This window comes from Cygnus olor, chromosome Z (assembly GCF_009769625.2).
Source record: "Cygnus olor isolate bCygOlo1 chromosome Z, bCygOlo1.pri.v2, whole genome shotgun sequence".
Lineage (NCBI taxonomy): Eukaryota > Metazoa > Chordata > Aves > Anseriformes > Anatidae > Cygnus > Cygnus olor.
This window is the reverse complement of record NC_049198.1, coordinates 23,602,366-23,629,182: the sequence shown is the minus strand read 5'-3', so window position 1 is coordinate 23,629,182 and position 26,817 is coordinate 23,602,366. Positions and strand designations below refer to the sequence as shown.

General features: G+C 44.2%; 1 long non-coding RNA gene across 1 annotated transcript in view; it reads left to right on the top strand.

Annotated features, from left to right (window-relative positions):
- Nucleotides 1-810: 810 nt before the first annotated feature.
- LOC121062174 overlaps nt 811-26,817 on the top strand; it is a 61,726-nt gene continuing 35,719 nt past the window's right edge. The window contains exons 1-2 of the long non-coding RNA XR_005815450.1: nt 811-843; nt 18,223-18,256. This is a non-coding gene — a long non-coding RNA (uncharacterized LOC121062174). The remainder of the gene's footprint in view (nt 844-18,222; nt 18,257-26,817) is intronic.

The window sequence follows — 26,817 nt, the reverse complement described above, 5'->3', positions numbered from 1 at the left end:
TGAGCATGTGCTTAACCATTGAAATTAATGAGAATTAAGCATATAATTGAGTCTTCTGCTGACCGTTTCCTTAACCACTAAGTAAAAAATACTGTCCTGCAGACACTCTGCTTAAAAGGGGGATATGCCTTTTATATGCCAAAGGGGGACATGCCATTTAAAACAGCAGATTCATTTGATTTTCTAGTGACATAGAAAAAGCAGAATTTGGCACCACGTCCTTTGGAACAAGGAAACTTCAAATTATTAGTAGATGCCTCTTCTCACTGCATCATTTTGCATGATGCAGGTTAATGGCTGCCTGCTAGGAAAGATACCTTCCCTGCTTCAGTCATCTAACAGGATTCTTGGCATTCAGCTCATCAGAGGGGTTATTTTCTTTAACCATATTTCTGTAGGAATGCATCTTTTAAGTATCCTGCTGCATTATTTTGATGCAACCTTCATATCTTTTCAGCTTACTGTTTCTGCAATTCCTTTTCTCTGTATATCAAGCGATGTTGCTGGGTGTGCTTTTTCTAACAAATCTTCAAGGAAGATTAGGAAAAAAAAAAAGCTAATATATCTTATGGCTTGAAAATTTCAGGGTCAAAACAGATTTTAAGTGTTGATCTTCTTGCACTCGCTGATGAATCTTTTTGACCAAGCAGCTGGTGTATCAGATCTAGCTGGCAGCACACAGAGCACATTAGGAAAACAAAGAGAATGTGAGATTAAGCTGAAAAGAGGCAAGAGAGGCATTTTCTCACTGTTCTGCATGAAGGCAGAAGATGCTTCGAGAGGATACAGCCTCGATTTTCTTATTGGAACTATGGCCTCTTCCCCCCATCAGATTATTCAAAGGTAAATTTGCTTTTCACTTTCTCAAACAGACCATTTCCCCCTCACTGGTATACTTATTTATTAGTAACATTATTTGTAAAATGCTAACTTCATTGCCTGCACTGTTATGATGTTATCTCTATGTGCTTCTGTGAGAATGTAACAATGTCATGAAGAAAAATGATGTAAAAATGATGTGGGTACATAAAATGGGATTGACAAAATGTAATAAATCACTGCTGGGCTGAAGAACAGAGCTGCATGTGTAATGAAATACTTTGGCATTACATCATCGTTTATGTAACATCTGGCAGAGCCTTGTATTTCAGTGCTGCTTTGAATCAGGATCATTTTTTCTCTCCGGGAAAAGAGAAAAACAAGCCATTAGGTTTTGCACATAGAAGACTTGAAAAAAAAGGGGAAAAAAAAGGAAACCCATGAAATGTCTGCGTGAGGCTCCCCAGAGAAGTTCTGCCACCTCCAACTCGATGCAAAGAACATAATGTGAACTACAAAACAGTTCACTTTCAACCAGGATTTTCTTCAGTTGTATAAGAGAAACACATCTTTAATGTGAAGGGGATATTTTTGAGGTTGCATAGTTCATTTTTCCATAAGAGAATTTTTCTATTTTTCATCATTATACATACCCTGTGGCCAGGCTTCCAGCAAAAAAGAACAGGTGTGAATTATATGCATTTGAGTGTTTTCCACAGGGATTTTTTTCCAAAAGAGAGTTGAATTACCTTTCTGCCATTGTCAGCTCCCGGTCTGCTCTCAGGCAGCCGTGCAGGTGCTCCTTCAGCATTGACTCCACCACTCCTGACCACCAGCAGAGTCTTCCTCATCCCTGGGGTGAATCATCACGCCCAGGTTCACCTGGTGAGCAGCGTGCCAGGAGGAGCAGGATGAGCTCCTCCAAAAAATGAGAGGTCTTTGCTAAGACTGTGCCCTGACCTGACTGAATTCAGCAGAAGCTTTGCTATTACTTTCAAGGGGACTTGGATTTTGCCTTGCACCTCTAGCTGCTGAGGTCCCCTGGGAGGTACCGGTGTGGTGGCCGTGGTGCTGTGCGTGGTGGCTGTGGGGCTGGAGGGGGCCAGTGAGGCATCCAGCAGCGTGGATGCTCTCCTTCCCCAAACTTTCATCGGGTGGCAGCTGTCTGGGATGCAGGAACAGGTCATTGCCAAGAACTCACTGCTTCTAAAAATAGGCTTTTTGCTTTCTTTTTTAAACATTCCACCATTCAAGGAGGAAATAGGACAGGTTGCCAAACAGAAATCACTGTTTGTTTAGCTCCTTATCTGTTAATCAAATATCATGCAGATAAGCCACTCTTACCGTAATCGCTCTTCTCCCAGGGATTTTCATACAGTATATTTATCCAGCAGTATAGGTCTGGCGGATACATAAATAGAGCTGGTAGTTATAGCTATTATACTCCCCCTCCTACTTTCTCCAGGCTGGTACAGGATGGTAGATTTTGACATTCTCTTGTGTAAAACATGATTTAAGAGTTTGGTTTTTCATAGTGGAAGCAGCACTGGGAAGCAGAGCAGGCTGGATACAACACACTCACTGCCCTAGAAACCCAGCGTGGTGTTGGTGTCTGGAGTGCTTTCGTCCTTCCTGAGTGATTGTCAGAGTTACCGAAAAGTTCATTTGCTTTGGTTTTTAAATCAGTGTTGACTTCTATTGATTTTCGTTTTGGAGGAGAGTGGTGCTGTGGAGCATGAATGTCGCTGCAAGCAGGACAGTATAAAATTGGCAAAGGCAAGAGGGAGGCAGTGGCCATATGATTAAAGTGCAAGATTTGGAGTCAGGATGTTTTGTTCCTATTTTTGGTTTTCCTGCAGGTGACCTTGGGAAAAGAAATTACTACCAGGGCTGAAAGCTGGCCATGTGCAGGGCCACAATGTCTCTTGCCAGCAGTAAAGGCAGCAACAGGACATTTTAGGATGAAAACCCCTCTCTCTAGTAACTGAGGCTTCTGGATGAATGTACTTTTCCCTTTCCTCCAGGAGAATGATGGCAGTGTACAGCTGACCTAGGGATTTCCAAGCAGGAGGAGAAACTTACTTACATCTCAGGGATATGCCCCTGACACTTTTGATCCTGCAGGGACACGAGCTGGACTTTTCAAGGTATAACTTGGCCCATAGAAGTTCCTCTATGGTCAGTGCTTTAAGATTCCTTCTGCTATTGCCTTTTCTCCCCGTTGGCATGTAAACTGCCTTAGTCCCCCCATTAAATGCTGTGAGGTGCACATCCCCCTGTTCTCCAGTGTTCTTGTATGATGACTTCTCAACCAGCTCCATCCCCTGTGATTAAAAATGAATTGCCACGGCCTGAGTGACGGGCCTTTGCAGTGAGGTAGCAGTAGCTGATGTCTCTCCACAGGGATTTCTGCAAGGCACCAAGTGAGACCTCCAGCGCACTTAGCTGCTGCTTTGCATTTACAGTTTGTACCTGTGCTCCTTGTGCCACAGTTTAGGAAGGTTAATAGAAGTCTAAATTATCTCATGCTAATATGGTTCTTCCAGTCCCCTGGAAAGGATCACAAAAATATGAGCTGGCAATGTAAGAATATCTGTGAGCACTAGAGAGAACTGTCTCTCAAGGAGAAAAGAAGACTTTTTACTTAATAAAATATTGCCCTAATGGCACGTGAGATTTCTATAATCTCTGTCTGTTTCACCGCTGTCACGAAAGTGACTGGGAATGTTGCACTAACATGGAGGAAAGCAGACACAAATCTTTGTAGATTTACAAAGTTTTACTAAAGTTCAGTCACGATGATGTGACCCCTCCTCCACTAGGGAAATGAGAGGGAGGGAGAGCCCTCATTAAAAACTGTAGCAGCTTATGTGCAATTCCCATCAAAACACTGTGCAAAGCAGCCCGTTGCTATCAGTGCATGAGCCCTAAGCCCACAATCTCCCCCCTTCCCACGCACACGGGACAGGTGCAGCCCTGGGCTGGCTCCAGCCCTGTTTGTGTCTCCCGCAGACCTTGCTCTCCTCCATGGCCGAAGTTTTCTCAAAACAGGACTTTGGGTGTTTTTGTCACATAATCAGCTTGTTGTCCTCGTCCTTTCTGGGAAAGTGCTCAGGGTGGTGTTTACAGCTCTGGGCACAGACAAAGCTGTGGGTGCAGGCGTCCAGCAGAGCAGCTGGCGCTTCCCTTGCAGAGCAGGGCCGAGTGGCTGGCCCTTTCCTCACACCGCACGTAGCCCTGGCTGTGAGGAAACCTGGTTCTCCTGAGCTGAGAGGCTGTAGTCACACGGAATTTAGAAATGTCCTGGGAAGGGCACACAGCTTTTCCTTCCTGAGCACAAACCCATTCCACTGAAGGTCTGGTGGCCAGGAATGCTGGCCTGTAACTTTGCCTGCGTCATCACAGGACCAGAGCCCTCTCATCAGGGCACACTTCCTTGTCAAAGACTGAGCTGTATGCCAGTTAAAGAGAACGGAAAGAGCCTCCTGGTGGCTTCTCTTTATTCTGCTAAAAAGACGATAGCATTCCCAGAGAGGTGCCGGAGGTCACTTGTAGGGAGGAGACAGCTGGAGGAGGCCGAGGACCTGCGGTTGCTGGGTGAGCAGAGGTGCTGCAGCCATTTTGCGCCCGTGGCCGGCCCAGGGCAAGTCCCCATCCCCGGCCATCACCAAGGGCCTGTGGCTGTGCAGCAAGGGCAAGATGCCCTTGTGATTTCACTCCACACAGGAGGAGATAAAGCACGGGTTTTTCCGTTTCTATCAGCCTGTGTCCATAATAAACTTTGCAACTGTGCCGCCTGTTGGGGTTTACATTACTCACATTTGCTCGCACGATGACTTGGCTTGAAGTAAGGGTGAGCTGAGGCTGAATCCAGGCACCACCAGGCTGGCAACCCTCAGAACAGACACTGCTCCCCAAAACCAGTGCACAGAGCAAGGCATGAGGTCCTCTGGGGACACCTGCACCTGCTCGTGAGCCATCACCATCACCACTGCCATCACCATCATCACCACCTTCAGCACTGCTGGCTGAGCCTGCCTGGACAGGGGGCTGCAGGTCTGTGAGGGGGAAGAGGGACAATACCCAACAGGCCTTGGGCCATTGTTCAGCGATCAAAGCTCTGAATAATGTTAATGAGTTAATTCACCACCTAGGAAATGGTTCCCTGCTGGTGTAGCAGATGAAGGAACAGGGATGGCTACGGGGAAATAATTTTATATGGAGATGTGTAACAGTGTCATTTCAGCTTTGTTCCTTTTTACTTCTTGACAGCTGTTAGCATTACACAGACATATGTATCGATAATTTTCCCCCTCATTTCTACAGCATGGAGCTGCTTATTTCCCAGATCTTCTATTTAATTCAGCAAAAGCACTATTCAATTACCTGTTTAAGCAGAAGGCTGGGGACAAACAAGTCTGGGCTGGAGGAAGAGCCAATTGGTAAAATCACAGCTGGCTCCTAAACTCTCTGTGGAAAGCTTCCTCCAGTGGGCACAGCACCCTGATGCTCTTTCCCCCATTTTGGGTAGCGGAAGGGAGGCAAATCCCTCACCTCCTACCCTGGTCTCCATCTCCCTCAGGGCTGATATTGTGTGGCAGGGCTCTTCTGGCAAAAGAAATATTAAAGCGAATAGCCATCATTTTCAGATGGTAGGCTGGAGATTGCCACAGGTGCACCATGTTAAGTCCGTGCAAAATACTTGAAGAATTTCTGCTGCCTAATGTTTCCCCTGCCTTGCTTCTTGCCCATGCTGGTTGTTCATGGTGAGTCTTGCTGAAGCTGTTGGGTCTGTTCCTGATTTCTCTTCCATTGTGTTTTGTTTGCCCAGAGCTGCTGATGTTCAGCTGACACATGCTAAATTATTCCTGATTTATGCCAGATGAGGTCAGAATCAGAACCATTATTTGAAAACAATAAGCTTGGGATGTATAGTTTGGGTATATTTTTCCTTTGTTCTGCTATTTGATGGTTTGCTTCCAATGTTCCTTCCCACTGACTTCCAACAGAGGTTTCTTGCTGTATAAACAACTGGATTGATTTCCAATATGGACTTTTACTTCCTTGAAAAAAGATCTCCTCAGGGGAAATCGGCGGTTCTCTCTGTATATATTTTCTTATTTGCATTTACTCTGAGGGGTTTGGAACCCAGAGACAAGATTTACGTCAACAAATCCCTCTCCCTCTTATCCAATTTAGTTGTTTTAACATAATACAATCATTTTCTAAATCAAACTGATGGAGCGGTTCCTAAAGGCATTACACCAACTGTATATCTGGAATCATATTCGCCTTCTTTTATTGCATTAGCACCAGGCTTGAACTTTTCAAATTTGCATTGTGCTTTGCAGAAGTTCTCAGGATATTTGAAGCAGTTTATAGCTTGAATCTGGTGTGTCTTAAACCAGAGACCAGAGAGTGAATTATAGAGCAAAGCTCATGTAGAGATGAGCTTACAGTTTCACAGAACGAGCAGAAAGCAGAATAAGAAAGCAGGAGGAATGCTGCATCCGCTGGGTGGCTTTGGGGACACTGCAAAGTGAGTGCTGTGTTACAGCCCTGATTCTGTCTGTCTCACCAGGCTCACTAAGAGGTTTGATTTCTTCTCATTGAAGAGGCTGCTGAGTAAGGGTCTGACATAAAGCAAAGGTGCATGAGTAGGGAGCACCTGGGGAAAGGTGCCTAACATGTGGGGCATGATCCAGTGATGTTCCTGCACTGGGTTTTGGCAAATAGGTTTCCTGTTATTTGAACATCAACTTTCTTTTGCTGGACGGGCTGTCACTATCAGGCTTTTTTCTTAAGATAAGCTTTTAACATCAAAGAGAGAATTATCAAAGACACAAATGAGAATTTTGCTCTTATCTGAGCTTTTGCTTTTATGTCCCTAGTCTTGGAAGTGTCCCTGCCCAGGGCAGGAGCATTGGAATTAGATGATCTTTAAGGTCCCTTCCAGCCCCAACCATTTTGTGATTCTATGATTCTATGAACTTCTTCCTTGCTTTGGTGTGGTTATTTCAATGATAATTCTTGGTCATCCAGAGTAGTGGGGAGTTTGGAACAAACTGACTAAAGCAAGCCAACAAATAATACATTGCACACAGAAGATAAGCCCAAGGATATGCAGTGAAGGTGTGAGAGGAAAAACAAAGCACAGGTGGCATCAGCTGAGGCAAGGCTCTGAGCTCCCTGAGCCGAGGAGGACATGAGGACAGCACCACCACGCTCCTGGTCCCAACAGAGTCTGTGCAAAATTCCTGAGTCCGGCCCACTTGTAAAGCCCTGTGTTCATTTCTAAGCCCTCCATCCTCCCACATGTCACAACCCACCATTGGACAATAGCTTAGCATCTAAAAAACTGATATCAGGATTGTGAATAATGGAGTAAGGCAGCTGACAGCTGGAGAGCATTCTCAGTTTTAAGTGCAAATCATACATTTTTGATAAAATAATAAAGTCCATTTTGAGGTCTGTACCCAATTATTGGAAAAAGATACTGACCTAGTACTAAAAAAATATAATAATAAAATCCGCTACTTGCAAATAGTACTTAGATGAACTTCAGGCTCCCAGTATAGATGTCTGAAAGAAGATCTTGATGTTTTTCCTACAGGGCAGATCCAGCCAGGTGTATCAGGCATTCCCAGGAGATATGAAATAGCCTTGTGCTGACCTGAAGGGTCAAAGAAACCAGTGTGCTGGCCTGTGGCTGGGGCTTTTGGTGGCCAGGGAAAAATTTGTGATGGTTTGGTGACTGTATCACAAATCCACCAGAGGGGAGCATGTGCTCAGCATAGTATGGCACAGAGAGGTACCCAGCCTGGGTCCTGCTGGCAAGAAATGTTTGTACCAGGGGTAGATTGGGCTGCAATGAGGCATTTGCTCCTTTTGACCTGCTCTCTCTCTACAGCGGGGCCCAGCTCTTCTCTTTGGAGTAAAGACTGAGCATCTTGAACACTTTCTGCAACAAGAAGTTATTTCACACTTGTTTAGTTCATACTCTGCTTGGTTCATACCCAGTACACCACATTTTTCCAAAAACTGAGGAGCCTGTGGCGTTGCAGAGGTGCACAGTCTGAGGGAAGTGGTTCCCGCTGACAGCGCGCTAACCCTGACCACTCTGACAGCTGCAACGTGATGCCTGGAGATGTTAATTGTTATTAAAACATCCTTTCAGTGCTCACCATTGACTGCCCACATGAGCAATTTTACTTACAGCCCATTTTTTCCTTTACTATCGATTATATTAGGAAAGAGATGAAAAATATGAAACCAGTGTTGCAGAGAATAGGTCAGTTTATTAAGGCTCCCTCTCCAAATTGGCTGTTTTAAAATTCAATAGATGAACATAAAAAGCGGGTCTTAGTGAGAAAAAAGCATCCAGGCAGTTTGTTCCAAAGGTAGCATCCCTCTGCTTTTTGCTGTCAGGCTTTTCAGAGGAACCACGAAGCCCAAGTACACTCGACCTCTTGCCAAGTGGTTCGCAGTGTATTTTTGCCTCAGATAATCACATTCAAACTGCAGCAAGACATCACTTTATTGTCTGTATATTTCCCGATGTCACGTGTCATCCAATGTAGTGTTTCTCCGTATTTTTATTTATTTACCCTGCACCCTCTTGGTGGCAGGATGGGACAGGTGGGTGGGCAGGGAGATGAGGGCTTTGTGCCAGTCCTTCTGGCCCCCAAGAGCCTGGACCTCATACCAGAGGGTATCTCTGGGATTGTGCCTGATGGTTAGCAGAATGGGTAATGATGGCAAAATCCCAGGGAGGGCTGTGTTAAAGCTATGTAGGTAAAGAAGGATGGCTTTCCAGGCCTGGGATATGATATCTACCTGTTTGCAAAGGGAAACAGCACTGATGGCTTCCCAGCCACTCGCCACTGCCACCCTACACCTACCCCACTATCTGCTCCCCCAAGGCTTATTTCAACCCTAAATGCATTTTAAAAGGTAATAATACCGTACTAACAGAATCAATGCAATCATCTGTCATGGTACGGCTGAAATGCAGAAATTAGGGTTAGCAACGTTCATACCCTCTTGAATGGCAGGGCAGGTTGGTGCCTTGGGTAAGGACTTGATATTCATCACATATGCAGCACACCCAGGTGATCGGTGTGTGCAAACAGGGCATGGGGAGCCTCTCCTCTCTCCTCTTCTCCCAGCCTGGCATCCTGCCGAGTCTTCGTTTCATGCAGTGGGCAGCGTCCTATGCTGGCTTGCGTTGTAGTGTCACCTCTAACGTCAGGGGGATTTAACTCGATAGTTAAATCTGCCCCAGGACATCAGCAGTGAACTGTCCTAACTCAATTTCCCTAACACGGGGACTTTGTTCACCATCGTCTTCCCAGCACATGGATTTTCAGATGTCCTTGTTCCTTTAATGCAGTTATGAAATGATGCTATTTTCTGTAACCTTATAGATCTGCTGACAAGGTAGAAGAGAAACCCAGCACAAGCTAAATTTTGTCATTTCTTCTCCAGTCAGAAATTAATTTACCAGCAGAGGGCTCTCTTACGATTACGTTTTTTTCTTTACTTCTTTTTTTTTTTTTCCTTTGCCAAGGTTACCACGAGGTTTAAAAAAAGGGATACAGAAGGCAGGCAGCTGTTCCCATCCCAGTGCCTGGGGTGGCGGTGGGGTCCGGGGTGGGCTCTGGCTCTCTCAGCATGGTGTGTGGGGTCCACCTGGGGAAGCACAGGGCAGCACCCGGCCCTGGGACCTGTGGTCAACACACCAGGGATGAGGCAGCTCATAGAGAGTTTAAGTAAAATCAAGATCAAAAGTATGCTTTGCATAGATCATAATGTTTATTCTTTTCATATTCATAGTATCGACAGGCTTCTGGTTCTTTCCTCTTTATCCTTTGGGTGTGTGTAAGTCTTTATTCTGAGTAGGCCCAAACTACAGGAATTTAATTTATCAAGTAAATTCATACTTCAGCAAAAAAAAAATCCAGCTTTATAATTTTTATTTACGAAATGTGAGAAGCAATGAAATGCACTGTATTTTTTTTTTAATGACATTATAACTTGCTCTAGTAATCTCAGAGCCTGTCTTATAACCTTGGCTGTATAAGGCCATATAAAAGCTCTGGTGGGATCCAACCAGGCCTGAAAGCTCTGAACTTTTGGGAGTGGAAGTCAGTCCTGGGGACTGGTTGCTGGCTGAATGGGGAGAGTGGGAGCCCTGGAAGCTTCCCTGGTCTTTTCCACTGGTGTAGGTGAGAGCACCACAATCAGTAGGTTATTCCACTCTCCTGACATCCTTGTGAGATATTGGCTCTGTTTTTATAGACAGAGAATGAGTCACCAAACAGACCGAGCAATTTATCTCCAGGAAGTTTGTGGCTGGGCTGAACTCACGTCTCTACTATCCCAAGACAGAGTTTGAGACACCAGGCTGTCCCTAATATCTAAGTGGTGCCAAAAACATGGTAATTAAAAGCCTACAAAACTGTATAGTCACCACTGTTGTTTGAAAACACTGCACTGCCACGGACTATATGACCAAAATAAAGTCCTATTGTCCTAAAGCCTTCCACCACTGCTTGACACATTGGGCACACGCTGCACCAGAAGCAGCTCACTCCCACCATGTCGAGGCACTTCCCTCACATGAGGAAAGGGATCTGCGAGGTGGTGGGTCTCTACAGAAACTTGGACATCACCTTTGCCATGGCACGACCAGGTCTACTTTGTCAGGAAGACCACAACTCATTTAGGGATAATTTTCTGCTGTTGGTGTGTTGAAAAGAAGTGGCCCTGAGCCCTCCTTGAGCAGATGGATGTTGTGGTGCACAGTGCAGTCCAGCTAGGGCAGAAAAACACTGATACCAGCTCTCAGCATGCGTCCTGTGTGTTTGTTTGCTGAATGACAAACTCTGCCTCTTATCGCAACACCAGTCATCGGAAAGCATTTCCTGGTGGTTTGTTTGGGTGGTGGACAGTGGTGTTTCTATACAGAGCCTGTCACCCTGTCTGCTGGGGATGTTTCACACTCTTTGCTCTTCCTACAAAACAGAGATCTGGGTGTTTCCCTCTCCCTTAGTCTAAAACAAGATTTTCTATGAAGAGTTCAGATCTGATTTTCTTCCCTTAGACTGGAAACTGTAATTCAAGAATAAGAAATCATTCATGAGAATGGTCTTTAACAAATATAAATAATAGTTTCCTTTAGCTAACCGATAGCAAGTCCTACATATATTATATATATGTGTGTGTATATGTAATACTTACATGTAGCATACTATTTGAAAAGGATACTCTTCCACTTAATGGGCCTTTGTCAAAGTTTAAATCCTCCCATTCAGGTAACCTGAATTATCCAGAGCTTCTCTGGGCTGTTGGTTCTGGACCTGGTGTCTTTGGCTGCCCTGCCCCATGGTGCCCAGGAGCATGGAGAACACTGTTGTGCCACATGCGTGGGGCCTGCATCACGTGCTGTGATGGCACTGGCTTTTTTGGATAACCTTGGCTTTGGAAAGATGTGAAACATCAAGCAGAGGGAAGATGAGACCTCCCCAGCCCTTCATTACCCTGCAGGGGATGGAGGGCACTCAGAAAATGTCTGTCTTTGCTGGGGTGCCCCTGTTCTGTGGCTCTCCCAGGTGCAGCCCACTGTATGCACCTATCTTTAGAAGCACAAGCTGTGGGGGCAGATGACCATGGGGTGAAATTTGTTCCTGAATGCAGTGGTATATCACTCCCCAGCTGCTGCATGCACACCAGGCAGGCTGCAGAGCAAAGACCACAGGGAGTGAGATAACTTAAAGGGCATGGGAAGTTTAGAGTGAAGTGATTAATTACTGTGGCTTCTTAATGGCTAAATGTTATGGTGATTATTAAATAATGTTTGAAATTGGGCCCTTCTGATTCATCTGCCAGATCCTCAGCTTGCCTGAGCCGGTGTAGTGGTACATAACCTGGGAGGGCATTCTAATTTTATACCAGCCCTGGGTCATCCAGGGAATCAAACAATCAAACGTTGTATGGAAAATAAGGGGAAGAGACATCATGTTTGTGTGGACACACGGTTTAAGGAATGACTGAAAGTTGTCAGGCTGAGAGGCCGATCTTGGAGATGACAATGCCAACACACAATCCCCCAAAACAGAATTTGGGATTAGTGCATATAAGCAGATAGAGTTGGCATCTTTGAATGAATGAAGTGTAGACATCAGCCTAGTGTACCTCAGCCACATCCACTTCATCTTCTGCAGTGGTTTTAAAAATGGCTGTATGCTTTTGTAGGTACTGCTACCACTGAAGGAGAAAGAACAAACCCATCCAAGTGACGCTCACCTTAACCAGTGATAAATGAAGACAAAGTCAAAGTATGCACATCATTTTAAGACAGGTCACTGGGCAGAGGTTGACCCCGGTCAGAATGTCTCCACAGACCTATCCCTGACAGCAGCCCCACTTTGGTGGTCTTGTTGGAGAACAGGACAGGTGCTTTGGATGTTTCATCCAGCTAATATGGATCTTTGTTGTGACATTTACAATGTCTTAAAGGCGAATTCCAATGATTATTCAAAATTCTAACCAGTTATTGAAAGCAGCTTTTAGGAAAAAAAAAAAAAAAGAAATGAAGAAAAAGAATGTTGTATTTATAAGACCTATCATCAATCAGACAGAGAAAGAAAGAACAAAACCCAACCACCCTGGAAAGCAAATGGTGATAAAGATCCCAGATAAAGTCACTCTTCTCAGCGGGCAGCAAGTCTGATGAACTGAAATGGAAAGTCCTTCTCATTGATTTCAGTGGAAAAAGTAATTGACTTTGAACTCTTTGAATAAGTTGCAATCTGTATTTAATTTCTTGTCCAGGGAAGAGAATGTCATTTTGTTTTTCTTGTGGCTCCTATTAGCTTTAATATCTGTTGCACAGCTGATTCCCTTGCATCAAGCTCCAAATTTACCCCTGATGTCAGTGTGCTTAGGACTGAAACAAAAATCAGACTTTTATCTCTCAGTTGCTTAAAGGATCATGCCGTAATACCACATTTATTAATTCAAAATCTCTCTCGTCCATACACGCACAAATGGAGCTGAGTATTCAGAGGAAAGTGTAAAGACTGTAATTTAACTTTTCGACATTAATGCAGCCTATTAACTGGAAATGTTCTTACGGTCCTAGCAAACTTATGCGTTTTTGCCCTTGAACTGCCTGAACAGAGAGATTCAGCACATCAGGCTGTCAAGGTCACAGATCCAAGCTGCTGACTTTCTTGCAGGGCCAAATTACCTTTTGAATAACATGTATACAGTGTTGGATTTGTCATCATCAGTTCAGATGTGGACAGGGGACCCAAAACCAGATGGCCCCTGTGGATGTCCAGAAGAGCCACTGTAGAGTTTTGTCATGGGGATCAATATGGGTGAGATGCCCTTAGTCCCATATAGGAATAATCATCTGAAGACAAAGGAAGGGTGCTTTGATTTGTGCCTGTTGTAGTATGAAGGACGTGGTCTGATCCTGTAGGGCCTCCTGAAGTAAAAGCCTCATAAGTGCACTGCTCTCCACACTGTGTGGGTATGTACAAGCTGTCTACAAACTCTGTCGTCTTCCTCTGTTCTCAGATTGACTTGTTTAGCCAAAGATTGCTAAGAAGAGAAAACAGTTTTGATAATTAAACTCTACTGATTTACACTGTCATTTTGGGGACATTGCATTTTCAATCACAAACAAAAACAAGATCAGAACACTCATCTAGAAAGACATCTTTATGGAGAAATAATGAGTCTTATTGAGCCAGCAATCCTGGTAGCAGTGTATGCTGGAAAAGCAGTGAAAGTTAAACATGAACCCCCTTGAAAGACTCATTACAATTCCAGAAAAGTCTACCCAGGCCATAATGTGAGTGAGGATTGGGACTCATTTGTTTACATTTATCAGCCTTTGTTCTGAAAACCTCTTTGAGGTTTCATCAGGAGTCATGATAAGAAGTAAGTTCTGTAGCCAACAGTTCCCCATGCACCATGACCTGTGTGTAGCAGGCTACAGGTACCAGGGAGAATCTAGCACAGATTTCTAGTGCAAGATCTTGTCTGAAGCTTTTTGTACTGTTGACTGAGAACTGTTGCTTTAATGACAAGTGGATGAATGCTAGTGAGCCATGGCTTTAGTCCTTCACAGCAGAAAAGGAGAAAGCTGTAAAGTCTGATTTTACACTGCCAGAGTGACATATGCTGTTCCTTGAAGTCTAACCTGTTTTCTGTCTTCAGTGTATTCGTGAGACATTTCCTTTTTATGACACATACATTATCACGGTATCTCAGCACTTCAGTGTTTGAGCTGTGTTTATCCTCACAACCTGCCATGAAGAGGGAAGCATTTTCATCCTTGTGTTTTTTAAAGAAAGAAGAATTGCCAGGAAGGTATTAAGCGACTTGCTGAAGATCACAGAGCTATCGCAGGCCAGGAAATCCTAAATCCCAAACTCATATGGTAACAATTATACCATCCTTCCTCCAAGACCATGTAAAGAGACACTTTCTAGCGGTGAGGGAGAGCCTTACCAACAGGCTGATAACACATGAATGCATTTCCCTTATGGGCCTGAGGCGACCTGGCAGAGCTCTTGGGCAGCGCTTCCAGCTGGAAGCGTGTGAGTGCTTTTGTCTTTGGGAACTCTGCTTTTGAACAGAGCCCTTCTATGGAAGGAAATCTGCATTTTCTCCATGCTTCTCCCAAGGTAATGTGGCTGGAGGCAGCAAACAGCTACAAGAGCTTTATTGCACTTTGACCAGAGCTTTTGCAGGCAGAGGTGTGAGATATTTTCTGTACATTGAGTCGTATTTGCTGACAGAACTTCCATTATCTCCTGGTGACCTTGAACAGAGATGCAGTTTTCACCCCTCTCTTAACAGGAAGCAATTGAAATAGTCACTGATCTGAGTGGTCGCAATCATCTGATTCCCAGAGGTGGCTTCAGGAAATGTAGATTACCAAGATTTTCTGGGACACTCCTTAGATGAGAGGACACGTTTGCCTGTGAGGCCCAGCTGTGAAGATGTGATGCATGTGGATGGTTGACCTCATACTTCACGAAAGTCTTCTAATCTCCCATACACCCCCATCCCCTTTTTCCCTTTTTAAAAAAAAATATTGGAAAGCTCATGGACTGAGTAATGGGATGACAGGTCTGGAAGAAGGGTTGGCTGTCAACACTGTTATTGGTAATCTTTTTTCCAAAGGAAAAATAGTTTCTAATCAAAACTTTGTGCCACCGCAAGGATTGGTGGAGTGGTAATTACTGCTGAGAACATTACACTCAGATAAAGTGCACTAATTTTAATCAAATACGTTTCAGAGTAGAAAAAGTAAGTTATACACCAAAGAAAGAGAGCTGCAGGCCCTTTTTTACCAAATGGAGCACTGTGATCACTGGTTTTGGCCTTGGCTGAGTTAAAGAAGGTGACTCCTACCTGAGGTGCTTCCCAAAAGAGGGTTGGAGAGAAGCTGCCTGCACCAGGCTCACCTCATTTTAATGCCCACAGAACGACAGATCAAAGTATTTGCTGTATTTGTTATCTATCAGAGAAGTGATTTACTTGCAATGTGAGTTACAACTGAGAACAGTAGCTATTAAGAGAGTCATTAATGTAGTGGGGAAAAGAGTAAGTGGCTGGAGCCGTAGCACAGGGTAAGGGGCACTTTTGGAATAAACCATGGATTTTGAGTAAACTGTGATTTTTGTTTCCTGATGTTTTCCTATTATGACTGGCTGTCCAGACAGGCCAAAATGTATGAGCTGGACCAAACCCAACTGTTCTTTGGTCGGATGCAATTGTGGGGCTCTTTGGGGCTGCGACATGAAGCATAATGGAGCTGAGGGTCTTGCCTTGAGGGTCTCAGGGAGTCAGCAGATAATGAAATGGTGTTAGACTTCGTGACCTTAAGGGTCTTTTTGAAACGAAATGATTCTAGGACTCCATGAAATGAAGCCTGCCCAGCATCTTCTCTAGAACCTGTGGCCCATGATACACTGGGGCAATGCTTTGTATGACCTGAGTTGTCCCTGGTCCTACATCAGAGACATCCTCTGAAGGATGCGGGCTCTGCTGGCACCTCACCAGCTGCTCTGACAGATGTGGCAGCCAGAGGCAGCTGTGCTGTCCCCCCGCTGGCTGTCCCGCAGAGACCCGTCCCTGCTGGTGGCAGACCATCGTGCTGGTCTGCTGCGCTCCCTCTGGCTCTGAGGGAAGCCTTCTTTAGAAATAACATTGGGATCTTTATCAACTAAACTTGTTATATCTGTGATTTAATTAAGTCCTTCTTGAGATTGATATATATTAGGTTACTCATTCTCTTTGATCTTTTATTTCTCAGAAACATACCCATTAGTAACATCAAGTAAGAGATTTCTTTTACACCTGTTCTTACACACAAATAGGTAGAAAACACTAGAGTTTAGAAATAAACATCCTCAAATAGACATTGCACAAAAACTGTGCACTATGGACAACAATCCAGTCACCAAAAGGGCTGTTTTAAATGTTCCACTGCCCAGCAATGAGGGAAGATTAATAAGGATGCAGCAGGTGCCCAGCTATCAGTAAGACCCTCTAGACACCCTCCTAGAAACTAAACACTGGAATGGATTCCCTGGCCAGAGGCAAGCAAAGGTGATGGCTGCAGGCAAAGGGGGCAGTGGGGAGCTTCTCTCTCTTTATGTCTCTGCAATCCTGTCCCATCCTCATGCCAAGATGCATCTGTCTGTGTCAGTTACTGACTGCCGTCCACTTAATATTTCCCCCATTTCTCCTGACAGGTGTTGTAAATGGGCACTGAGGAGATCTCCAGGCAAATGAAATGGGCTAGGACAATTTGTTTTTTCCTGCCCTCCCTCTGGGCTTGCAAAGCTCACAGGCAAGAGCTTGTATGTACTAGAGAAAGCACGCATGGAGTGACTTACTCAGGCATTTCTGGTAACAGGGGAGACAAAGCTGCAGAGCTGCGAAACCTGCGACCAACAGCTGCCCTCTCACTCCAACACCCTTGTGCCTCCTACCTCCAGCTGGGTGGAAGGACCTGGGGGGGTCATAAATGCCTTCTGTCCTGGTGGGCAGATGAATAACCTGCCTTGCGCTGGGGAGATGCTGGGTCTGAATTTTGGGGTGCATGCTGCAGCTCGTGCCCAGGCCCCCAGCAAAACAGTGCAGCAGGCTCGCTGCCTATGCGGGCTGCCCTGGGGTCGCATGGAGAGGCTGAGGGTCAGCAACTGAGCTAGTGTGGGTGCAGGATGGCATCCTGAAGGCTGCCTTGGGAATAAGGATTATCAATCACTTCGTGATGGATTTTCCCATCTGCACAAAGCAGGGAGTGATATTTATTCTCTTTTACTGACGCCTTTAACTTTTAAATAGAATGGAGCAAAATTTGGTTTTATATAGCTCCTCTCGCACTTCCCTATTTCAAAGCACTTTTACAAAGCAGTTAAGTTAGGATATAGTGCTCGAAATGCAGTGACTGTAGGCAAATGTGGCAATCTGAACTACACCATATATCATCTCACACACCTCCGCTGGGTTTGGTGTGCACGCTGCTTGATATTTTTTAACAGCTACTCCATACCTGCCCTTGATTCTGACCGACTAAATCTGAGCTATTAAATCTGTGCCTCGGTACTTTTTTTAACACCTGTTTTAAAGGGAATTTAGCACTTGTAGAAGTTGCCAGATTATGGTAGGTTTATGGAATATGCACTTCTTTTCCTAATAACGACCCTGAGGCATTCAAAGCTTAAAAGGGTTCATAAGAAGCATTGAATCAGCAGCCCAACTTTTCTGAGCCTTGTCTGTCAGTAGCACTTTTCTGGGAAGGCTGTCCCCATGTGATACTCTTTTCATGTAAACAGTACTATTCCCAGTGACAGAGAAACTATCACCATCAACATCCCAGATGCCAGGTGCCTGGTGTCGCCTCTCTTTCCTCCCATGGCTGGGATGTTGACGCTGACAGCAGGGAAGGACTGGGCAGCTCTCTATTATCTGAGCTGCCTCCACCAGCCCCCCTCAGCACAAGTAAACACCCTTTTACCCAGCGTCTGAACCTCTTCGGTGCTTCTGGTTAGCAGGTGGTATCCTTAAACATGAGCCAAGGCTGCAGTAGCAGATAAAGCTTTGTGAAATTCATATAGAAATACCAGTATGTGAGAGCATTAGTGGTCATATACTCCCAAACGCACTGTTCCATATTGGGTCGTGGCTCTTGTAATTACTCATTTCTAGTCCTTCCATCCTTGCCTTTACAGTGAAATTATAAAACATTATTTCTGTACCTCAGAACCTTCCCATTAGCCTTCATTAATGATTATTTTTGTCACTCTCAAGCTGGTTCTGTAAAAATCATACATATATAATTGACCAAATTCCTCTCTCATTTCCTCTCAGGCAACATCACTGAAGTCAATGAATACCTCTAAGTGTGAGTAAATGCTGTATTTCACTCAAAGGCTACATTGTACTAAGAGCTTTTCTGCCCCATTATAGGTTGTAACAAATATTTTTGCTAGGAGAAATCATGAGCTCATTAAACAAGGTATGAAAAAAAACTCTGAAAAACCATCAAGAGAACATACAACAGCTACAGCTGAAAAAAAACAGGGCTTTTTTTGAACAAAAAGTAATCCTTAGGGCTGCTATAAAATGGTAAGCATTCTGTACTCCTGTGCAGACCACTAATGGTTAAATTTTCTCAGTTGGACTCACATAAATCAGTGTAGCCCCACTGACTTTAATAGAGTTATGCTGAAATTGCACTGGTGTAGCAGCTCATTTTGGCCCTACAAACTTGGCATTTGTCATTGTAGATTTGATCCAAACCTCATGAAACCCCTTGGGAATCTTTGTATTTAGATAATGGGATTTGAATCGGACTGTGTAAGTTTAACATGAATCATAATTAGCTCAATTTGGTGTTTGTATGGCTCATAATATGCAAGAGAGCCACTAGAGCCAACTGGATCGTTGGTCTAGTTGCTTAGGAATGCAAGTGAAACTATGAAGTCTTTCACTTAGTCCACCTAATTACAATCAGATGGTAACTACTTTAAGTAATTACCAGACCAGAGGCAGCTTGGAGCACTGACCTAACATGATGGGCTCTGTCTTCTGGTGCCAGATCTCCAGAGAAATGATTCTCCTCTTTTGCTTCTCTTAAGTACTGACCATTCATAACACTCGTCTTGTTGATGTTGTTAATTGTCTTTAATATTCTGTATGCTGTGGGGATAGCATTATCTTGCTTACCACACTTACTTAGTTCATAATGCTGTGTGCTTGTAGTGGGCAGAGGATGCAGAGGTCATGAAGCCCAGTTCTGACCTCGTTTACATTGGAGTTGCACCAATAGAATTTGATGAACTTTATATGAAAATGTTCTTGATTTATAGCAATGTGGGATAAATACAAGGCAGAGATCTGCTCTAATTCTGTTGTTCTACTAGAATGACATTGCTCATTGATGATGGGCTATGTGTGTGTGTGTGACTGATGAATATATATATTTATGTATAGTCACATCAGGATTTTTTAAAATGGCTGATCATATTCAAATGGACAAATTATATCTGAGTTTGTTAGGAATTTTCTGGAGATATTTTACTGGTGTCAATGGCAGTAAAAATCAGCCTGTGTATTCCACGTCATGAAACGAAACTGCAGAGAACCAATACACATCCCTTCTCCAAAACCTTGCTGTAGAAAATGTCTGTCACTTTCAGTCCTTATGAAAGGAAAGGAAAACAGCTAATTGCCAATTTATATAAGGAGAAGAAGACTTTCTTCTAGTCTTCATCTCAGAAACAAGCGGATGAAGGCAAAGGATGCTATTGTATCAATATCACATAAAGGGTAATGAAATTGGAAATAGATTCATGATTTATTGTCCCTCCAGCAGCACACTTAAGTATACGGGAAAATTGGCTTTCGGTATATCCAGTAGCTGCTTACATAGCATGACTAAAGAAAGACCCTGTGAATATGAAAGGTCCCAGATGAATGAGGCCTGAAATGGAAAAACCTCTATTGCTATAGCAGACGGGACGGTGTGGCTTTCATGAGCATTGTCAGTAATTTGCCAACATTTACATTTGATCTTTGGCTAGCAGAAACATTGATTTAGTGGGCTGTAAAGGCCCCTTTCCACACCTGCTATCTAACCTGATAAAAATCATTATGCTGCAACAGTCCCTTTTTCTAGGTGTCAAGCAGGAAAGCCATTATCCAGGGAATGCAGAGAAGCTGTGGTGTAAATCCCCTGCAAGGTTCCACATCGCTTCCTACGCCTGAGAAAATATACGGCACCTCTCCCAGCTGCTGGAGCAAGGTTTCACCATGGGGAAGAGGAGGGTGCTCTAAATCGCTCTAGGAGTGCAAGACTGTTGGCTAGCAGAGGAGACAGCATGGTCATGTTAGGGAGAGGGCAGTCCCACTTCTGTCCTTGCTGCAACACATCATCCTTCCTCTGCTGAGAATGGTGCCCGGAGCCTGCATCTGATGCCGAACCCCATAATGCCATTCTTTGCTGTTTGGGAATGCAGTCATCAAAAATGACCTGCTCGCTGACTGAAACTTCAGGTGCTGAGGGTATTTTCTGGCTGTGAAGTCAAATGTCTGGTCTCCAGAGAAGGAGGGAAGGGCAGCAGAGGGAGAGGCAGAAGGGCCGGCCTACAGTCATGGCCCAGTCCGGGGCAGCAGGCCCCGGTGTGGCAGGGTGCAGGACAGCTGCTGCTGGGTCTGAGCCAGACAGGTGGAGCTGGCTTAAAACTAGCTCCCCTCTTTCAACTAAATAACCCCAGATTTTGGTCATGCTTCTCCAGCCCTCTCTTTTTGTTGGGGGGGGGGGGGGGGGGGGGGGGCAGCAGCCAGCGCTGCAAGACCTCGCTGCCAGTGATTCAGAGCAGAAACGCAGCTGATGTCTCTCCAAGAGCTGCATGAGACTGCTTTCAGCCCAACGTGAGACAGCACCGGCTTCTGTGAGCCGTGGTCTCTCTCTGCCTGCCTGGGTGATAGAGGAACAAAGGGCTGTGGGACACAGAGCCCCTCGTGAGCCCCAGCTTGCAGCCAGGTGTGCGCTGCGATTTCTTTTCCATGTTAATATTCCTGGGGCTGGCCCTGGAACTGTATCTGTTTCTTAGATCTCTCCAGTTAATGAAATGGCCAAATACAATTGTCTGGCAATAGAATTGCACTTCAGCAATACAAACAAAAAGACCCTAATTTACATTTGTGCCAATACCATTAATGTAAATTGGTTATTAGCTATTTATGCTAAAAAGCTGTAATACAAAGCATAAAGGTAGTTTTATTAACTACATTTTGCCCTGTGAAATCTATGCTAGAAGGCATACTTTGCAATCAGTGATTTTCTTTTCTCAGGCAATATGGCATTTGCTCTATCTAATTAACATATTTATAAACAAATTACTACCCCCTTTTCTGCACTTTGCATTTTATAACACATCACTGCTATGAAGTTAATAGGACAGCCGTGTGCAATGCTTTTGTAATTCAATTGCAATGTTGGATTGTTCTTTTTTCTCATTCTCATGTATATGTAGGAAGGGGTAATTAAAGAAAAAATGGCATTTACAAACAATTATAATGCAGGAATAACAAGGAGGGAAATGGGTTTCAATCATTGCTTTTTAATAGAGGTGTAGGGAGGATTGGGGGTAGAAAGAAAACAGAACTGCACCTGTCCTCCGTCCTTCTGTTTTTAGTCTGTTCGTGAGTCTGTGGGAAGATTTTCGGGGGTGCATGGGCCAGATTGTCCCTTTTGCAGAGCTGTGATGCCCATGCTGAAGGAAGGGAGAGTTGGACTGGGACTGAGAGTTACCTTCAGGCGGAAAATGTGGCCTTCTTGGTTTCAAGCACAGCTATTTCAGGGCCATCCGGCATCACCTGGTTCCCCTCCAGAGCCTCTCAGCAGCGCTTAATCAGGTGCCAGGTCCCTGCCCCAGCAGCTAGCCACTCAGATAGTGATGTGAGGGGACAGGGATGCTGGGGGGCAGGAGAGAGGGGAGATGGGAAATGGCACACTCTTTGGAAAGAAGTCCCTAGGTCCTTGCTCACCGTAACCCCTGATGGCTGAAATCATTCTGGAGAAGGCAGGAACAAAAGAGGTGAAGGACGCTTTCTTGTCTTTTACCCAGAAATGCAAAAAGTTTTTAATTCAAATGAAACTGTAATATCCCAAATAGCAAATGAGAATTTGGAGGTCATTTATACTACTTCTTAATTCTGTAAGGAACACATTCTGAAGGATGGAAATAACTTTGGTTTAATGAATTCACATATTCCAGTGGAATTTCAATCTTTCGCTTTGGTATTAAAAGTTAGCGTTAAATTATATTCTTAAATTATAGTGTCATCTAACCCAGTTATGTCTGATCTCTTACAGGCTGATGTTAGTTATTTTAAGGCAAATTAGCTAGTTTGGAAAAGACAGAGGTAAATATATTTTCTGTGCAAAGAGATTTATAAAGATGTGGCTAAATAATACTTAGCAGCTAGCTTCTGTGCATAGAAACATTTTCAACCCTGAGAACACTGAGTTTTCCATGCTACCAGATGCAAGAACGCTTAGGATAATCTGAGTGTAAATACTCCGTGACAGAAAATAGTCCTGTGCTCCAGTTATTCTCACAGGAAAGAGCACTACATTATATTCTGTTGTGGGTCGACATGAGAGGTTATCTGCACTCTGTGTCCGCGCACTAGGTTGTTCTTAGAGGGTTGTTGTTGGTAGCCTTGAAGGGAGTGCCATGCTGCCCTCCCATCAGCTGGTTGGGAGTCATAACACTGGTGGCTCTGGCTGCAGGGCAGAGCGTGAAAAACAAGTTAATAATTGACCTATGCGCCTTGTTTTCATTCTTAGGTCTACAGACATAGAACTGATAACATCTGTTTTTTTTTGTTTTTTTTTTTTTTTTAATAAAAAAAAATTTACAATAAATAGAATATTTTTTACATCTCATGTGAAAAACAACAACAGAAATGGCGGGTCAAGAAGTGGGTTATTTACTGTTTATTTTTTTCCCTTTAAAGCAGCAGAGATCAGATACTGCTAGGGAGATCGTGCAGCATTCAGAAAACTTTGTGAATCACCCGCGATAGGCTGCGGCTGCCATTCTTTGTATGACTTTCCAAGTTCATGAAAAGGTTACATGGCTATGAAGATGAAAAGCAGTCTCATCTGTTTTTTTCTACCACAGCCTTTTTCCATTACTAAAAATGAGGATTGTGATGAATCATGTCTTCAGCTGAACATCAAACACAAGACTGTAGTCTTCAGTGAGCATTAAATGTAGACGTGAATATAAATAGAGAAGAGTAGGTTATTATGTCGGAAAGAGGAGTATAATAGCAAGGCACAAGTTAGCTATTTAACATATGCTTTCTGCTCCCCTTGGTATCATACATGCTTTTATCTTGGGAGAAGAGGGCAATGGGTTAGCATGACCCTGTCTATAGACTCTCATCAGAAAATTGGTGATGAATAGTTACTATCGTCTTTGAAGCAACCACGATTCTGCTTCCATCTCTGCAAATGTCTGAATGGGGGTTTCACCCAGCTTTGTTTTCACTTGGCTTCCTCCAGCAGTATTTTGTCCCGTTACCATCACTCATGGCACAGAGGAACCCCTGATTTTAAACCTGCCTCTTTCTTAAGGGAACTAGTTGCAGAGAGTCTGCAGGCAAGCCTGGTGTTCTTGCCAGTGCCGGACAATTGCCCCTAAGAGCTCTCTCTCCTCAGGGCTCTGCTCTTCCCTCCCAGCTCTGTGCAAGCAGCTACAGACAGTGCTCTTCTCTCCCTCTTTTGAGCAGGTCCTGTCTTGCAGTGTAGGCTTGTTTAGGTGCATCTCTTTAATATGCTACCATTACAGTCTTCAATGCTGCAGTATTTCATTTGCCTGGCTGTGTTGTCTTCAGAGTCTGTGACTCCAGTGCTCAGTTCATGTGCTGGTGCTAGGTTTCAAGCCTACCACCACAAACAAATTCTGGGACTTCTGTCTTTGTCTGCATCTTCTGAATATAAATGCTGAGGCCAAGCCTTGTCTGCCCCAGCTATCTGCCTTTTCGCACATCCCGGTGAAGGCAACAGGCTGTGAAGACTGTCTTGGAGTTTAGATCAACTCCATCATCACTCTCCATGTCCCTTGTGGTTGTTGTACAGCAAAGGATGCAGCACCCTCACTGTGCCCTCTCCCCTCCGTGCTGCCACAAGGACCTCCTTTGCTTCGGAGGACTCCAGGTGGGCAGGGCATTCGATCCATGGGAAGAACGCCACAGGCTGAAAACAGGACTGGCTGCTGTTTGCCTAGGGGACAGGACCTGTGAGGTGTGTTAAATAAAGTAAATGAAGACTTGCATTTCCACCAGACTGAGGTCAAACTTATCACTGGCTAGCTTCCAGCTGGTGAGGATGTGCTTGTCACCCATCCTTTCCGAGAGTCAGGTGGGTTTTATAGTGTTTAAAATCTGTAATGAATTGCTGTTATCAGACCAGTGATACATTTCAGTCACCCTTCTCTTCTTCCTCTACTGAATAAATACCAAATGCCCTTGTTTGTTAAATCGTCCTTGCTAGTCTGCTCACTTGACAGATTACCCAGCTTTTATTGTACTGAAATAACAGTACACTTGTCCCCTTGTGGGATGGAGTTGGGAGAGTCTTCCTTGTGACTTTGTGGAGTTCCTTTGATACCAAATTTTAAAGATCTGGTACATCTGGTTGTTCAAAATTAGAAACTTAACAGTAAGGTATAATACATCAGCCCTCAAATTTGTAGTCTTCAATGATTATAAGTACTATGTAACTAAGTTAAAGAAAATAAACTTTTTTTTTTTTAATTTAACACTTAGGAATGAGAACCGAAAGTCATAATTTAGATACAACCCCTTTAATTAATTCCTTTAAAGATGAAAAAGGTTCTCTAAAAAGTCTATGAGGATATTGCTAGCAGAAAAGTCATATCTACTCTATGTACACATGTCTTCAGTGTATGTCTTCAATGAGCAGAAGAGCCCTTAATGATTGGGCGTAATTGTTACTCATCAACACCACTGCACCATCTGTCCTGAAGTGGTAATTTTCTGTGATAGCTATATAATACCACAGCATCAGGGCTCTTCAAATATCAGGATACTGAATTAATCATGAAGGGGTTTTCATTAGCACTGGAAAAAAACCTGTGTCAATTAAAAAGACTTTCTTTAAAACATATCTGGTCAAAGATCACTTCAACCTTTCAAGGAAACCGAAATGCATGTGACAAATTCAGCAGGGTTGCTGTGCCCTGTGCTGGCTGTGGCCTCTCCAGGAATTTCTGCAGCACTGTCTCTGGTCTGTCGCTGGAAAACCCTTCTTGCTTTAAACTTTTTATTTACTCCCTTATTTAAGTCTTGTGGTAGGACACAGTATTCCCTCCAGACTCCTTACTTGGCCCCAGTTGCTTATAGAGTCAAATCTTAATTTTGTATTGCCACAAAATGAGTTCTGGGCATGTACTTTGCCAAAACGTGCCACTTGATCTATGTTAATAGTGACAATTTTTGACCATCTTTGTCTTCTCATGAAAAAGTGATACTAGCAGGGATGTGAGATCTCTCCAATAAGTTGGAGGGGAGTACAGAGTCCAGACCAATGGTATCACCGATGGTCTGGTATCACTGATGCCAGTCAAAGGTGTGAAGCTGCTTGCACTGGGGGTCCAAGCTAGGTGGATGTCCAAGCCTGTGTGAATGCAGAAGAGCACAGAGGGAGAGACCTAGAGCAAAGGGACTAGGGAAAAGAAGAGCATTTCAGCAAACAGCAAGAAGCTTGCTAGGAGGTAGAGGGACAGCACGGTCCTTCCGTGTGTGCAGCCATTTGAGATAGGCTGAAATCAAGCCCTAGCATTCTGGGAAAGTTATCTGGCTTCAGAAAGGAGTGTGTAAGTATTAATGTTATGACACTAATATCTGTATGGTCTTGCTGCTTGAAACATGTAAAGCCCTTCAAGTCTGGAAAGACCCTCAAGAGCTCACCAAGTTCATTTCCTTGCCCTGTGGTGAGATGGGTTATATCTGTTACCATCCCTCAGTATGGGGCTCTCTGGTGCCTCTGCAGGTGAGCTGTTCCAGGGCTGTGCTATCCTCACTCCTGGAGCGATATCCAGCTCACATCCAGCTAGCTTGCTGCACTACACCCACTCTGTCTGGTCTGTTCCACTGTTGACGTGGGGACAGCCAGTTTTTCTCCTCTTTACTGTAATCTTTTATGTATTTGAAGTTGAATCCCCCACAGATGCATTCTTGATCAGAGCTTTGGAGATAACATTGTGCACAAGTTTGGTGCTTCAGGACTTTCAGAAAGGCAGTGGAAAGCAACAGCTGTCTAAACTCTTCCAGACACTGCTAGTAAACTTCCCACTCTCTGCCCTGAGCTGTCTGATGGCACATGCAGTGAAATGTCAAATATGGAAAGCCACTTTGGCACAGAGCCCATCTTTTTCTTGGGTGGGTGAGAATGACCGACTGTGAATCTGTCTGGAATGCTGTAATGATGCTAAGCGTGGCTCTGCTCAGTGCCACTGCACAAACAGCAGTGCACGTGAGCCTCTGAATTTCCTCTTACACAGCACCCGAACACGCCGCTGTTAATCATGACCAAAATGGCTATTTATGTTCTAACTCCTCGTTGGACTTTACTATTGAGGGTCACTTAACAGCATTTTTGATCCCAGTTTGCCCAGGAATTGCAATGCAGACTCTTCTCTTGTGTTATCTTTTCCTGCACGCGGTATGAGGCATAACTGTGTGACCCACAGGAGAAATCAGCACTGTTACAGAGTGTGTTAAAAGCACTGTCAGCCCACACTGGGAGCAGTTACAAGCACCAGGATGAAGTCTGAGCGTCTTCAGCACACAAAACTACCTTCTTAGAGTGATTCCTTATTTGAAGTCTTCATTTTTAAATTCTCTTTTGCTCTGTAGTTGAAA